This window comes from Rhodnius prolixus, unplaced genomic scaffold, assembly GCF_049639745.1.
Source record: "Rhodnius prolixus isolate KJV_2025 unplaced genomic scaffold, Rpr scaffold_5, whole genome shotgun sequence".
Classification (NCBI taxonomy): domain Eukaryota; kingdom Metazoa; phylum Arthropoda; class Insecta; order Hemiptera; family Reduviidae; genus Rhodnius; species Rhodnius prolixus.
Genome location: NW_027411624.1, coordinates 29,474,180 through 29,488,758, shown reverse-complemented (window position 1 = coordinate 29,488,758; position 14,579 = coordinate 29,474,180). Strand labels below are relative to the sequence as shown.

Here is a 14,579-nt window from a genome sequence, read left to right as displayed (position 1 = left end):
GCAGACCATGATCTGGGATTTATCTAAGTTTACTTTTAAATTCCATTTCTTACAGTGGTCTTCCAAATCCCCTATCATGATCCTCAGAGAAGCAGGAGAAGAGGCAAGCAGCACAATATCATCGGCAAACATCAAAGTTTTTATTCAAAATTAGATCCACACCAAGCAGAATTTTATATCCACAATGACGCAATAAATTTATATAGTAAATCTCTCATATTAAAAGCTAGAGGCGAACTGTTAGACCTGAACTACCAACCATGGAATAAGAATAGGGTGTTTATGTGTTCCTTGTGCAATCTAAATGTCCCTGAAGATACTGTTCACTTCCTAGGAATATGCCCAATTCTAGGGGAATTTAGAAAGGCACATTTTGGTAAAACTAAATTAAGTCAAGAGGAGGTGGTCAATTTATTGAATGGTACTAACTGGGTAACACTCGCCAAATATTTAAATACGGTTATAAAATATCGGAAGTTCCTGGTTGAGCATTTCCAATATAGCAATTAAATTAATATATGTATGATAATAAATTCTGTAATTAGAAGGTAAGAATGAATTAAATTTAAAAAAAAAAATTAAAGTAGGCAACTCGACAGACGGCAAAAACCATTGTCTTATACGCTTCTTTTTTGTAAAAGCTATTTGTTTTTTTATGTAATTTGCGAATAAAAGCATTTATTCATTCATTCATTCATTCATTATTACCAAATCACTAAAATCAAATCATTTAATAGGTCACTTTCTTTTCATTCTTCTAAAGTTGTATGTGAGAGAAGTTGAGGTTAAGTTTAAAAGAAGAGGATTGTGCTTTTTGGCTGGTATGTCGTGTACCTTATTAATTTCTTTAAATTAAATTACTGATTGCATAGATATGCACAACTTTTATTAACATTATACTGAGAGTTTTCCATTGGGCATTTATCTGAGAGCAGGGAAGATAAACTACGCTCTCATCAATTTAGTGAAATAAGGTCCTAACAGTTAATACTGTTTCATAATATTAAATTCAATAGGTACTTCTAAGTTTTAAAATCTTTTGGTTTAAAACTAAAATTCACTGAGAATTTGCCTCCGTGATCAACCTAGCAGCATTTCTTCCTAACTCTGCACTATATCATATTTAGCCCAATTTTTTTAGGTTGAATTCCAGGCTACTACAGGATTAAGTTTATTTTTTAAGTATTTACTAAGACTATGTATAAAGTTTAAAAAAAAAATGTTTGAATAAAAAGAAGGCTTTACTTTTAATTTTAAAAAACATTAGTTTTTAAAAAATACCGATAGATAGGAGAAGATGTCGGATTCATATCTTTCATAGTTTCTATTTTGGCCACCAGAAAATTCCGACACAAAGATCGTTCATATGAAGTTTCAAAGGATGCTGCAAGATTGAAGATACCGTCAGGCTGTACACTAGCTAACAACACAAATAAAATACAACAACAAAAGATAATAAATAAATAAAATCTAGAGGATGTGCATCAAAAAGCTGCATCTTTAAATACGAGTAAGTAGTTCATTGCTACATCAGGAGTATTTTGCGGTCTGCAGAACTGTAGCTGATTCTAATTCTAAATTTCTAGGTGAGACAGCTATAATTCTACAATAAAGCCATAATTAATTTATTTATAACTGCCATAATGGTTATTACAATTCAATTTAATCACACCCTCTCACTCATGCATTAAATTAGGCTCCAATCTCTGAGTTTCTTATGTCGTGGTCTGCCTCAGGTTCTCTAATATTATATTTTTCTCCCTTTTATTTTTTAATGTGCTTTCAGTTTCTCATTGTTTTTTGTAATGTAAATTTATGTTAAATAATGTTAGATAAATACTAAATGTGTAGATAAAGTTATTACTTCAACTTTTCTAAGAAAAATAGTTTGTTTACAATTTCATCTATTATGTACCTAATGAATGCAAATTACTTTTTAGGATTTTCCTAAAACAATCTACAAGTATGAATAGATCAATGTTGGACCATCTTAGTTTACACATATTCTAATTTTAAGTGTTAACAATTTGAAGAATTACGATTTCTCATTAGATTTTTTGTATTAAATCTTTGAACTTAAGCAAAATGTCTTTTCCAAGAACTATTATACTGCAGTTAATTCTGACAAAATATTAACAAATTTTAATTGACTTTTGTTATTATATTGCAGTTAATTCTGACAAAATCATAACAAATTTTAATTGACTTTTGTCCATCTGCAATGGATTTTAATCAAATTCTGTGTGTATACCGTCTTAATTAATTTATCCTGGAGTTTCATTGCTTTTTGTTTATATTGTTTCATGTTTTATTTTATTTTTTCTTCCTAAAAATCCCTTCTTTTTTTTTGGTGACACCTCTATCCTTACAACCCAAAGAGACCTGGTCATCAAAACTCAATGCTACAACTCCATTTCAGTCATCTTAGCGAATGGATTAGAAGATGGAGAATTCAAATTAATACAGAGAAATGTAATCACATCATTAACACTCTTCGAAGAGTCACTTGCCCTCCAGAAGTTCTAAACGGTGGATCCTCTCGTTTGCTTAATAATGTTCGTTACTTGGGACTATATCAGTACAAAGACGTACTACTAAAACTTAAGAACTAAACCGACGATACAAACTGTTTTTATTATTTTTATGATTACTCCACCATGTTTCTGTTTTACTCCAAATACAAAGTTCTAGTCGGCAATACTGTAGTTAAAACTTTATTGACTTACGTAATCGATCTATCAAGCGCTGCAACCATCAGCGTCCACTAAGAATCACCTATGCTCCATTTTATACTCCAAATCAGTTCATCCATAACGATCTCAATGTTCCTATTGTACGCGACCTTATTACCTTCCAGTAAACAATTATCATAATTCTTTCTTTTTTAAACAATCCCTTATTTCAAAAATTCTCTTCCCTCTCCATTCCTTGAATTCTTGAACTAGAAGTCAAGAAAATTATGAAACTTTGTGAATATGTAAAGGAATATCCCTCTTCTTTTTTCATACATTTAAACTCTCAGTTCTAATATTCAATTTGTAAATCAACTTTTTCTATAAATACCTTCAACTCATTCACTACCTATCGCTTACAAACCTTTCCTAATACTTGTAAATCTTGGAAGGTTGTCAGAAGCAGTTCCACACATCTTTTCCACTTATTTAATTCATGCGTAATTAAGATGTTGTATAAATCTCAATTAATTAAAAAAAAAAACTATTTTCTATTTTATTAGAAGAATAAACTAGATGTTTAATCTTATAGCCGCAAAGTGACCTGGTGTTCCATAACTGGCACACCAACTACCAGCGGTCAATCTCTAAAACAGGTCCTACCGCAAAGCACATTCAAGGTCATATTGGCGCCTGTTTTTGTAATGCTATAAATGCAAATGAATATACGTATCATAGATGGTATGCCATTACTTATTTTATTTGCTTAAAGTGCATGACCCAATTCTTTTCTTAAGTCAATCAACTCATTTTTCTGTTATTACTCTTTTTTTCTCGAAAATTTATAATAATTGACAATGATAACTTCCTGGAGTGTGTAACGGTCCAAGAAAATTTATAATAGCATATTTGTAGGACAGATCCTTGACTACATCCGACGTCAGTGACACTTCCTTTATGTGGTACAATTTTTATTTTTGTGCAATATATTTTTCTTATAAAATATTTCCCGAATCAAATTTAAACGACAGTTAATCGATACTTTATCTCTTTTTTTATCAATTTTGTTTGAAGGACAATCTTTTTCTTTAAGGTTTAGTTTAGTTTCTTTTGACTTTCATGTAAATGTAGATAATGAGATAAATTCCTAATAGAGTCCATGAAGTTATACATCACCATGATAGAAAGCATCAATTCCAAAAAGTGAATTTTCAGTTTAAAGGAAAGCCTGTTGTGTGCATACTGAAATCAGTATTCCTTGAAATAATTTACAAAAAAAAAAAAGAGTGTTATTTTTATCACTTTTTAAAACAACACTACAAAAAAAAAAAATTTAAGGAGCCAAAACATTCAATTCTTCAAACTCGGAGTACAATAGAGTTAAATTGATCTTATTCTTCATTGTAGTCATTCTTGCTCTACCAATGAGAACAATATAATCATACATGTCACTTCTGGAGTTATAAATGCTTTGCTCACAATATTTCCGTACAGTTTATACAGAAAGTTCCTAAAGTTTTTTTTATGGATTCGGTTATTTTACTCGTATAGGAATAACTCTCTAATTTCTAGCTCATAAACAAATCTTATATTCCCATACTCATCTAACTTACAACATGGAATTTAAGTCGATAGATACAGATGATTTTTTAATTGCTTTTCAGATCTTACACTTCCTTTTCTTTACTTTCACTCACTGTACTAAGTAAGAAACGTATTGGTTTCGGGAAACAATTTTTGTTTTTTTTGGATTTTGAGTATTCACCTGGAATATCCGTTTTGATGTTCCTCTTAGACAGAAAAAAAAAGTGGTATTTTATTTAGATGCCAAAAGAGGATGTTAAAATAAGGTACTGGTTAAAAATGATCAACTGGATTTTGTATAGTTTTTAAAGGATTTTCCCAAAAACGGCTTCTTTAGATTTTCTTTATAATTAACGCACTAATTGCACATAAAAATAAGGGCAGTTTTGTCATACTTTCCTTTAAAGTGAAATTACTGTTTATTTTTTTGGCTTGCAACCTATATAATTTTAATAAAAGTTAATTGTGAGACTCAATTTCCAAATTTAATGAAAATCAACTATCCGAAAGTTTAAGTTTACTGTATAAAATTTTCCATCTTTTAAGATTTTCCTGCGATCGGCTACTATGATTTTTTATTTTAAGGTTTTATAAAAATGAAAAACACATAAACCTACAACTGAAAACCCTAAAATTCTATTAAGGGTAAGTGAGATTATGTGTCGATTCCTTCTAAAGTTTTAAGAAATAAATATAACTCAAACTTATGAACTTTTAAGATAATTTGTGAGTTCAAACATTGAGATTAGTAAGAGAAAGTCTGTGAGTGTTTACACTAGTTTTTTAAATTTAGATTTGACGGAAACCTTCCGTAATTAAATATTCGCAAGGGTGTTCCACCTTGACTTAAGTAATTTTTTTTAAATGTTATTTGCTTTAAACAAAAAAAAAAAAAAAAAACAAATTGTATGTAATAACAATTAATCTACTTGAAAATTATTTCTTGGAACATGTTTTGAAAACGTATTAGCATACATAAACATATTTAGTGGACAAAAACAAATAGAAAAAAACAACATTTAAATTCAAAATGTATTCTTTATTACCATGATGGTTACTTACTTAGAAATCTTTTGAGCTATTAGTAAATTTTTGGAAGTATTAACTATGGTGGCCTAGTTAATAAAATTAAATTAGATTAGTAGAATGAATAAATAACATTTTTCAATGAAAAATAAAAATAAATAAGTCTTTAAAAAAATTAATACTCAAAGTTAAGGAAAAGAAAAAAAAATCTTTAGTTTATAATTCACATCTTCTCTCAATTAGCCTTTTCTGGACTTACTCCAACTTATGTTTAATAACTTATTCAGCAAGCATAAATAAATTGCGAAAATAATCAACTTTCAAAAATAAATACAGAAATGATGTTAGCATGTAAATGGTAAATGCTACTTCAGAATATAATGTTATATTTGCCTTGTTTTGTTTATGATTGTAATTTTTACCTTCGCCGATATTACTGGTATAAAATATTAATTTAGTTATTGATTAAAAACAAAAAAAAAAAAAAAAATGAACCCAAAAGTCATAGTAGCTCAAATTTTGTGTTCAGTTTAGTCATGCGATAGAGTACTGTCTGAAGAATTTTTACAAGTTATTACGGTTTAGTAATCCCTTTTTTTTCAATTTCCAATTTTATTAGAGTTTATTTTAGATTAGAGAAGCTGCGCATCTGGAGCTGTATTAACGCTTGTTTTTGACGTAAGTAGTAACTTCTTGAACAATCGAAGTACTGGCAGATTTCTTTTCTTAAGTTTTTTTGTTTAAAAGTTACATTATACTACGACTAATTGGATCTACGGTACTCCACTAGTGCCAGGTAGGTCCTATCACTCTACATCACCCCCCCGTATTGTGGTAAGTAAAACGCCCAAGTTCTCTTGGGAAAGTCAAAAAAAAAATGAAAAAACACCCAGACATCTCTCCTCAGACGATGTGTCCTCCATCACCTGTTTAGCTATAACTAACCGTGCTGCCAATAAAAGCATTTGAAGGCCAAACCAAACCTATCGGTGATCAGTGATTCATCTTCAACGGTTTGTCTCCATCAATTGCAATTGATAAAGTTCTGGGATTAAGAGCCCAATTTATAGACTTAACTCTTTGAGGTCTTAATGGCGTTATGGTATGGGGTGTCGTCGGCATGCGTTTAGGTCTTCACTTCAGCTGGTCGGTACATAGATAAGAGCTTAAGATCCGTCTTTGTTATTTATCTTTGCTGAACGATTATGAAAGTATCTATAACCACTCTCTACAACAAGGATAAGTAGAACTTACAACAAGTGCTGGTTATGATGGATTGGTGCTTAAGACATTATGTTTAATCATCAGTCAACCTAGAAAAGCAGTGTCATTTAAGGCAGCAAATCTGAGATCTATACTCATCCGAAACAAGCCCCGTCCTGTTAGAAGTGATATTGATAAAGAGTTAACATAATGCATTATTTTGGCTCAATTGAAATCATTTATAACTTATATGTTAATGTAATGAAATTATGTAAGTTTGGAAGCTTAAAATATACCCCTTTTGAAAGGTTACTTTTTTGGTTGGTAACGCAATTAATTTTCTTCTAATAATTAATTTTTCTTAAAGACAATATCCACCAAAAAAAAAGCACCATCATGAAATACCACAGTGTGTTTTCAATTTGAGGATTTCCTCAATATCATAGAAAAATAAATAAGCTCAATGTCCAGTGATTTCCTAGTGCTTGGATTTCTACGCGAAGATTCTGGGTCCCAATTCAGTTGCTGGTCTTTAGATTTTCCCTTTTTAGGAGCTTCTGGTAGGGGGTTGAGGAGTAACTTCACAATTACTGGTATAAATCGTTCCGCAGACACTCCGTGCAGTTCAGCTTCTTACAGCACACTAGTGATTTAATTTGTGGTCTAAAACGAAAGAACAATGTCCGGAGATCGGCATGCAATTCTAAAAGTTAAATGACCTCAGATTTAAGCAAAAATAGAAAATCAAGAAGATGCTCTTGGCGACTTTTCTTTTGTAATATTGTACAAATTTAGTCATCTTTTTTTATTCATAAGATTTCAATGTATGTTTTTCAGTGTAATCTCAATTATAACCTTTCTAGAAATCTTATCAAAAAGCTTAAGAGAAAGTATTGCTTCTGGTTACCCAATCTTAGTCTTGTTTATTATTATATTATTTTTTATGTCAAAACTGTTTCTCTATTTCAAAGAAGTAATGTTAGTTAACATAAATCTTTTTAACAGAGCAATTAATTAAAGATCTAAGTGTCAGATAAAAACAATTAATCTTTATTATGCTTCAGAAATGATGGAAACAGGTCAATTATTTTGACAATGTCTGTTCCCAAAGGAAATGTTCCCCAGATTAAGAAAAGAAGTAAACAATACCCATATTTCTGTACACGGGCTTTACGTCCGCAAGCTTTTATAATAAATGAGGAAAACTTATAAACATTTTATTTCCTAAACTCATAAACTTTTCAAGGTGATAGTACTGTATTTAATTGAAGGTGTCTAAATGCAGGAAAAACTGTAATACAACTATAATTTCTAAAAGAGATAACCTTCTTTCTAGGTAATGAGTCAACTTATCCTTAATAGTAGTTCCACATTAAAACAGAGAAGAATGATGACCTAAACATTAAACATAAGGAAAGTAAAGAGACAAAATTATTAAACTGAAGGAGGAAAGTAAAATGAAAAATGACCCGCATTCAAGTGATGTCATACTTGGCAAAACTTGACGTGTTGATATGGCGCACACACTGAGATCTCACATAAAGATTTTGGTCAAGTTCCATCAGTTTTTGTGTGCTGATTGGTCCAAATGTATTTTAATGTCTCAATCGTAAGTAAAATGGCAGCAACCTATTTTTTTTGAAAAAAATCTTATGTTTTCACTCAATTTTTGTTTAACGATATTAGTTTTCGGCTTGGAACTTATGATCAGTATCAACTGTATTATTTTCAACAATGATTTTGTCTCTATTTATTTTGTTTTGTATTACAGTCCATATTTTGTTAGTTTAGAAATATAGAAAAGTTTATAAAAAAGGACTTTGTTTTTATGCAAACCCTAATTTATCTTCTTTTTTCTGGTTCTCCTAGTAGAAGGAAGCTTTGCAGATTTTCAGTTTTTAAAGAAAAACATAGAGTAAAAAGTAGTTTTTAAGGAGACATTTGTGCGCCTCTGTGGTTAGTGTACACATTCATTTTATTGGCAAAGGTTGCCGGTGAAGACAAGAATCTATCTCTATCTTCAGCGATCCTGCCATCTCTTCCTGAGTCCCCAGTTGCTGCTTCGGCTGACCCTTCCTCCACTTACGCCTAATCAGCGACCCAATCTGTCAGTCAAAAAAGCCACTTCATCTAACAAGAGCTAATCAGACCAATTTCTTTTCTTGTCTACCTCTTACCAGCATCTACGTTCACTCAAATTCTCTCTTGTCATCTCGTACTCTTAAATTACACATTCTAGTTCATTGGATGGACTTTAGCTAGGTATTCATTTCTACTTTTTCACTTCAAGTAGATGAAGCCGTGGCCTACCAACATCTCTTCCACTGGACAGCTAGTTTAACCATCCAGTCATCCATTGTATTTGTGAGATGTAGATACCTTTACTTATTTTCTTTAAAATCAAGTTTTTTTAGAAAACCCTAAGGTGGTACCCATTAGTGGGCAAACTTAAACTTAATCATAATGTTCACAACATAAATTTTTATTTCTACCATTTTTAATTGCTTTCTTAACTGTAGATAATGGTCCTTGTTTCTGACGCATTGAGAACGATCCATCCAATATAGGTCAGTATTATATAAGTCAAATAAATCAGTAAAAAAGGGAACTTGGTTTTCTCAGTGCTATATTTAAGTGGAGAATCAATTTCTTTGAAGAGAAAAGTTATTGGCAGTAATTTGTGCAATCGTGTGTAATAATTACTGAAAATTATTGGTATCATTTTAGTGTAAACATAAACAAATAATTTTTGGCTATAAGCTTGATTACAAACTAGAAATCATTTACTTCATTTAGAATCCTAAATTTTGAATATTTGGCCAGCGCCAATATTAAAGTATTACCTATTTATCTGTGATAAGCAATAAATAAATATTTAAATAATTAACATTAAGCAAACCATAACCGCTTAAGTCTTTAAAGTTTGTTATTTTTTCCTGGATAAAAAATTAAATTCTTTTTGTTACTATTTTATAAATAATCTAGTTCCTTTAGACTGTTTAGCTATGGAATTTCCAGTAAAATTTCAATGGGAATATCAGGAAGGTTATTGACACTCATACTAAATTAAAATGGAAATAACTGCCAAGAGAATCTAGAGTTTGTGGGAAATTACAAACATAATAAATTTTGGTTGGTGGTAAGTCCAAATTGATTGTGATTCACTTAATGATAATCTGTTATTAGTTCTTATTGTATTAGATATATGTACATGAATCTATGTACAGGAAAATACAAATGAAAAACAAAATAAAAATGGGAAAATTCCCAATACTGTATGAGATATAGGTTTTATCTTTATAGAAATTATAAAATAAATAATAAAAAAAAGTGGAGAATATCTTTTAAAACATCTATAACTAAAGTAGAAGAAATGTTTTACAGGATTGACAGTGGCCCTGAACTTCATTTTAAAATAGCGACAAACTAAACAATTGCAGGGCTCCCATACTCTTTCTTTATCCCTTAATGACATAAATATACCATCATCCGTGTCTAAATCTACTGTTTTCACTAGATTGTCTCAATTTAGAGATGAATCTTTTGTAAAAAAAGCATTTTTCCTGTTTACTGTCAACGTTTGAGGTCTTGGCTCACGGTGCCATTTTTCAGAGCAAAGTTTCACTTCCCAAGGCAAGCATCAATATCAATCTCATAATTATGCACACACTAGTTTTACTCAAATAAGCTTCGTAAATTGTCTGTGCGCCTAAAAGTTGATAAATCAGATTTATAGTGATTCCATAAAATATACTGGAAGGTATGATACAAAATGTTGATCTTCCTTTTTCTGATGTATGTCTTATCAATCGTCATGCCTTCTTCTAAATTGAATGAATTAGCTCACATTGACAACAATGGATCCATCAGTTTGTTCCCTGTTGTCCAAGCTTACAAGCATTAATTGTTGATCGATATTTAAAAAGTCTCGAATCCACCAAACAGTTCAGGTGTTAATCAAACATGCTACTTTTCCATTTTAATGCCATGAATAATTCAATTGCGACCTGTCACCAATCCGGGCAGCCTGTAGTGATTCTAATAATTTATACGCCACTTTTTAAAGTATTGTAGCTCTTATGCTTAGATTTCTTGTCTTTTTTTGGAGGGGAGATGAAGATTTCTGTAGCTAATATTGTCGTGTATAGTACGAGGGTCGTTTGAAAAGTCCGTGCAAAGTCAGAGAGATAGCACTACTGGCGCGTATCGAGGTTATGTTTAGTTAGTAGCATCTCTTGGAAGAACACACACCAAGTTTCAGCCAGATCGGTCTATTTCTTTGTGTTTGGCATTCGTTTGAATCGAGGAAGTCGAGTGATTTTCAAAAAATGGACTAAAAAGAATTTCGTGTGTTGATTAAACATTACTTTATGAAAGGCAAAACGCCTGAGGAGACTAAAGAGAAGCTTGATAAACATTATGGTGACTCTGCACCTTCGATTAGAACAGTTTATAAGTGGTTTCAAAATTTTCGGAGTGGCCATATGGGCACAAGTAACGCTGAACGTTCTGGACGCCCTGTTGAGGTTACTACTCCAAAAATCATTGATAAAATCCATGATATGGTGATGGATGACAGAAGAGTGAAGGTGCGTGAGATTGCTAGAGCTGTGGGCATCTCGAATGAACGGGTACAAAATATTTTGCATCAACATTTGGACATGACAAAGCTATCCGCAAGATGGGTGCCGCGATTGCTCACGCTTGACCAAAAACGAAATCGTGTGAAGTGTTGCAAGGACGGTTTGCAGCTGTTCCAAAAGAATCCGCAGGACTTTAAGCGTCGTTTCGTCACTGTGGATGAAACATGGATACATCACTACACTCCTGAGACCAAAGAACAATCTAAACAATGGGTTACCAAGGGGGAATCTGCGCCAAAAAAGGCGAAGACCGTTCCTTCGGCCGGAAAGATTATGGCGACTGTCTTTTGGGATTCGCAAGGAATAATCTGGAAAAGGGTAAAACTATTACAGGTGCATATTATTCATTGTTATTGGACCGTTTGAAAACCGAGCTGCAAGAAAAACGCCCACGATTGGCCCACAAAAAAGTCCTTTTCCATCACGACAACGCACCAGCTCACACCTCAGCAGTTGTGGTCGCAAAATTAATGGAAATAGGGTTCCAACTCGTTTCACATCCCCCCTATTCTCCAGACTTGGCTCCCTCGGACTACTATTTCTTCCCCAATATGAAGAAATGGCTGGCGTGAAAAAGATTTTATTCAAACGAGGAGGTGATTGCAGAAACGAATGGCTATTTTTCAGACTTGGACAAATCCTATTATTCGGAAGGGATCAACAAACTAGAGCAGCGTTGGACGAAGTGTATAAGCCTAAAAGGAGACTATGTTGAAAAATAAAAAAGGTTTACCCCCAAAAATTAAGTAGTTTTTATTTTTGCACGGACTTTTCAAACGACCCTCGTAAGTTAAAAGCTTCAAGTTTTATACAAAGCCCTGGGAAACTGACTAAATCTTCACGTTACCTAGAACTGTTTTTCGTGAATCTTTGATTTCATCCCCTCTTTCTAATATTGGTTTAATAATCTCTGAAATGCTATTCAATATCAGAATCACATTCTAGTCTTAGATTTAACCGCTGGGAAGAATCAACCTGCTCTCCCGCTATCTTCGCAGTATTGATTAAGTGAAACTAATATTTAATTGAAACTTTCAAGTTTGTGTGGAAATCAGTCATCTTTAGAACTTTGGTTAACTTGTGACAAGTAGAGTACTTTTACGTTCTCTTATTGCTGTTAAGGAAAGTGTGGCGATCTTGTCAAATTCAATATATATCGTGCCATTTTAGTGCAATGTACGGTTACAAAACTCGCACTTTGAAAATCATGTATTATAAAATACATTTGGAAATTGTAGTTAGAATAAATTGCCGTAATTGTTCACACCATTTATTACTATTTTTGTCTAAATAAAAATAGATTATTAGATTTTGGATACAGAATTAGTATTTGCTCACGTGCTTTAACTAAATCTGAATTCAAGTTTTATTTCAATTAAATATAATTCAAGCTTACATTAAAGAATGGCCTATATTTGTTTTATATTAGAAGTTGCGCAAAAGTTGATTGTAAAATGCACGTGAACGACAGCACGTACACATTAAATATTACCTGCGCCAACTCCAATGTTCTCTGAATTCTTCATTAAAGTGTATTTATTTGATTTATGTAATTTATTCAGTGTAGTAAAATTTTTTAGAAACAAAATTTTTAATTTATAGCCTTTAAACTAACAAGATGAATTATTATTTGGCATAAACAATTCCTCATCTGGTGTACCTTGGGGAAGCTTGGTAGTACCATCCTTCATGACCTTAGACTTCTTTTTATTGTAAGGAAGTGATAATCAACTAAATAATTCCAGATTATTTAATGAATAAAAAGTATTTATTGGCATTTACATTCCTAACTTCTCTCAGTTCATTTATAGTATAAAAGACTATGTATAATAAAAAGTATGAAGTGATATCATTCTTGGAAATAACTTCAGCGTTAAATGGATGGCGTTTAGTGAACTAAAATGAAAAATATACGATTGAATTGTTGGAATTAATCATACTCGGTAGGCATTAAAGAAGTTTAGCATTTTTGCAGTTACATAAATCCCAAGGTTGCCTCTTCTTCATTAAGTCCATTCAGGTTTTCTAACGATTTTTGTTTTGTTTGTTTTTTCAATTTATGAAGGAATACTTTGAATAAGAATCTCATTAAGTTTTATAATCAATTACCTTTAAAGTCTTGAGTTTATAACAAGGGTTGAAATAAATTAATCAGACAGGCAATCAGAGGAGTTACTTAATGGGTACATAATATCATTTTCGTGTCTTGGTTTCAGTTGTCCTTTATCCAAGGACTTCTGCTTATGAAAAATGAATAATAAACGACCTGACAGGGTATTGACCAATCTTATATGAAGTGCTTCCTCCGTTTTTCTGATAAATAATTAGGATAGCTATAACAGCAGGATATGTTGACATAATCAAGATAGTACATTTTTTTACAAACGTCAAATTATGTGTTAATTCCTTCTTTCTTTTTTTTTAGCCAAAGATGAAATATGAAATTTAATTACTAGTATCTTTTATCAAAACCTGATTGCTTTATGTTTTCTTAAGGTGAAATAACCTGAAACTTACGATTTATTTATTTATGCTAACCCTGTTAGTAGCATAGTTAATATAATTGTGTTCCGTAGGAAAAAAAGAAGTATTGTAAGATAAATAATAAAATATTTGTTACAATATTTGGACTAAACATATCTTACTTGCGCATGTGCATACTAAATGTCTCAAAAACGTAAAATCTCCAGAAGTACTTATCTATGTACCTATTATAGTACCTCAACATCAGTGCAACATTGCTAAAGAGAGTGAACTGTGTAGCGGCTTTATGTGGCCAAGTAATGGTTGTAGAAGAAGAAGTAGCTCAAAGTGGGTAAATTATTTCAGCCTTATTAAAACCTTAATAAAATTAACGTTTTATTTTCAATAGTAATTTCCTATTTTTACTCCCAAGATTCTAGGGATCTACAAATCCACCCTTCATAATCACTCACCATTAGAATAGGGTCATCCCTAATCTGCTTAGTAAATGTTTTGTCCCAAGCAAAGCTAAAATTAATACTTTTAAAATGAAAAATAATATTCTATTAATTTCAGCTGCAGGACAAGGTAATCTTTTATTATTGCCTATTTATTTTTTAAAACCATATTACATCATTGCTGGTGTACATTATGTAATATTATTGTAGTAGTTAACATATTTGTAAAAATATGTCGCAATTAATATTTAAAAAAAATGAATCACGTTTTTAAAGAGAGTTTTTGGTTTCTTGATTTAATATTTTAAGGTTAATTATAGTTTAACATCTTCGAAGTCTGACCTAGTATTTTGTTATCAATCACAATATTTGTTGTTTTTGCAAAAACTTCACGCCTTTAATTACAGATTTTTATTTAAAGAATAGCGAATGAAAGTAATCACAAAGACATGCTTAGTCGTAATCTTCTTGTGTGAATGATGTTAAATGTTATCACATTTTGAAATAAAGCGAGAAGTTTAATCTTAAAT

General features: G+C 31.4%; 1 long non-coding RNA gene across 1 annotated transcript; it reads left to right on the top strand.

The window, feature by feature from the left end:
* The first annotated feature begins 1,240 nt into the window (after positions 1-1,240).
* Positions 1,241-8,349, top strand: LOC141458857 (uncharacterized). The gene is made up of 3 exons (XR_012461227.1): positions 1,241-1,510; positions 7,550-7,731; positions 7,822-8,349. It is a non-coding gene; the product is annotated as an uncharacterized lncRNA (long non-coding RNA).
* The last annotated feature ends 6,230 nt before the right edge of the window (positions 8,350-14,579 follow it).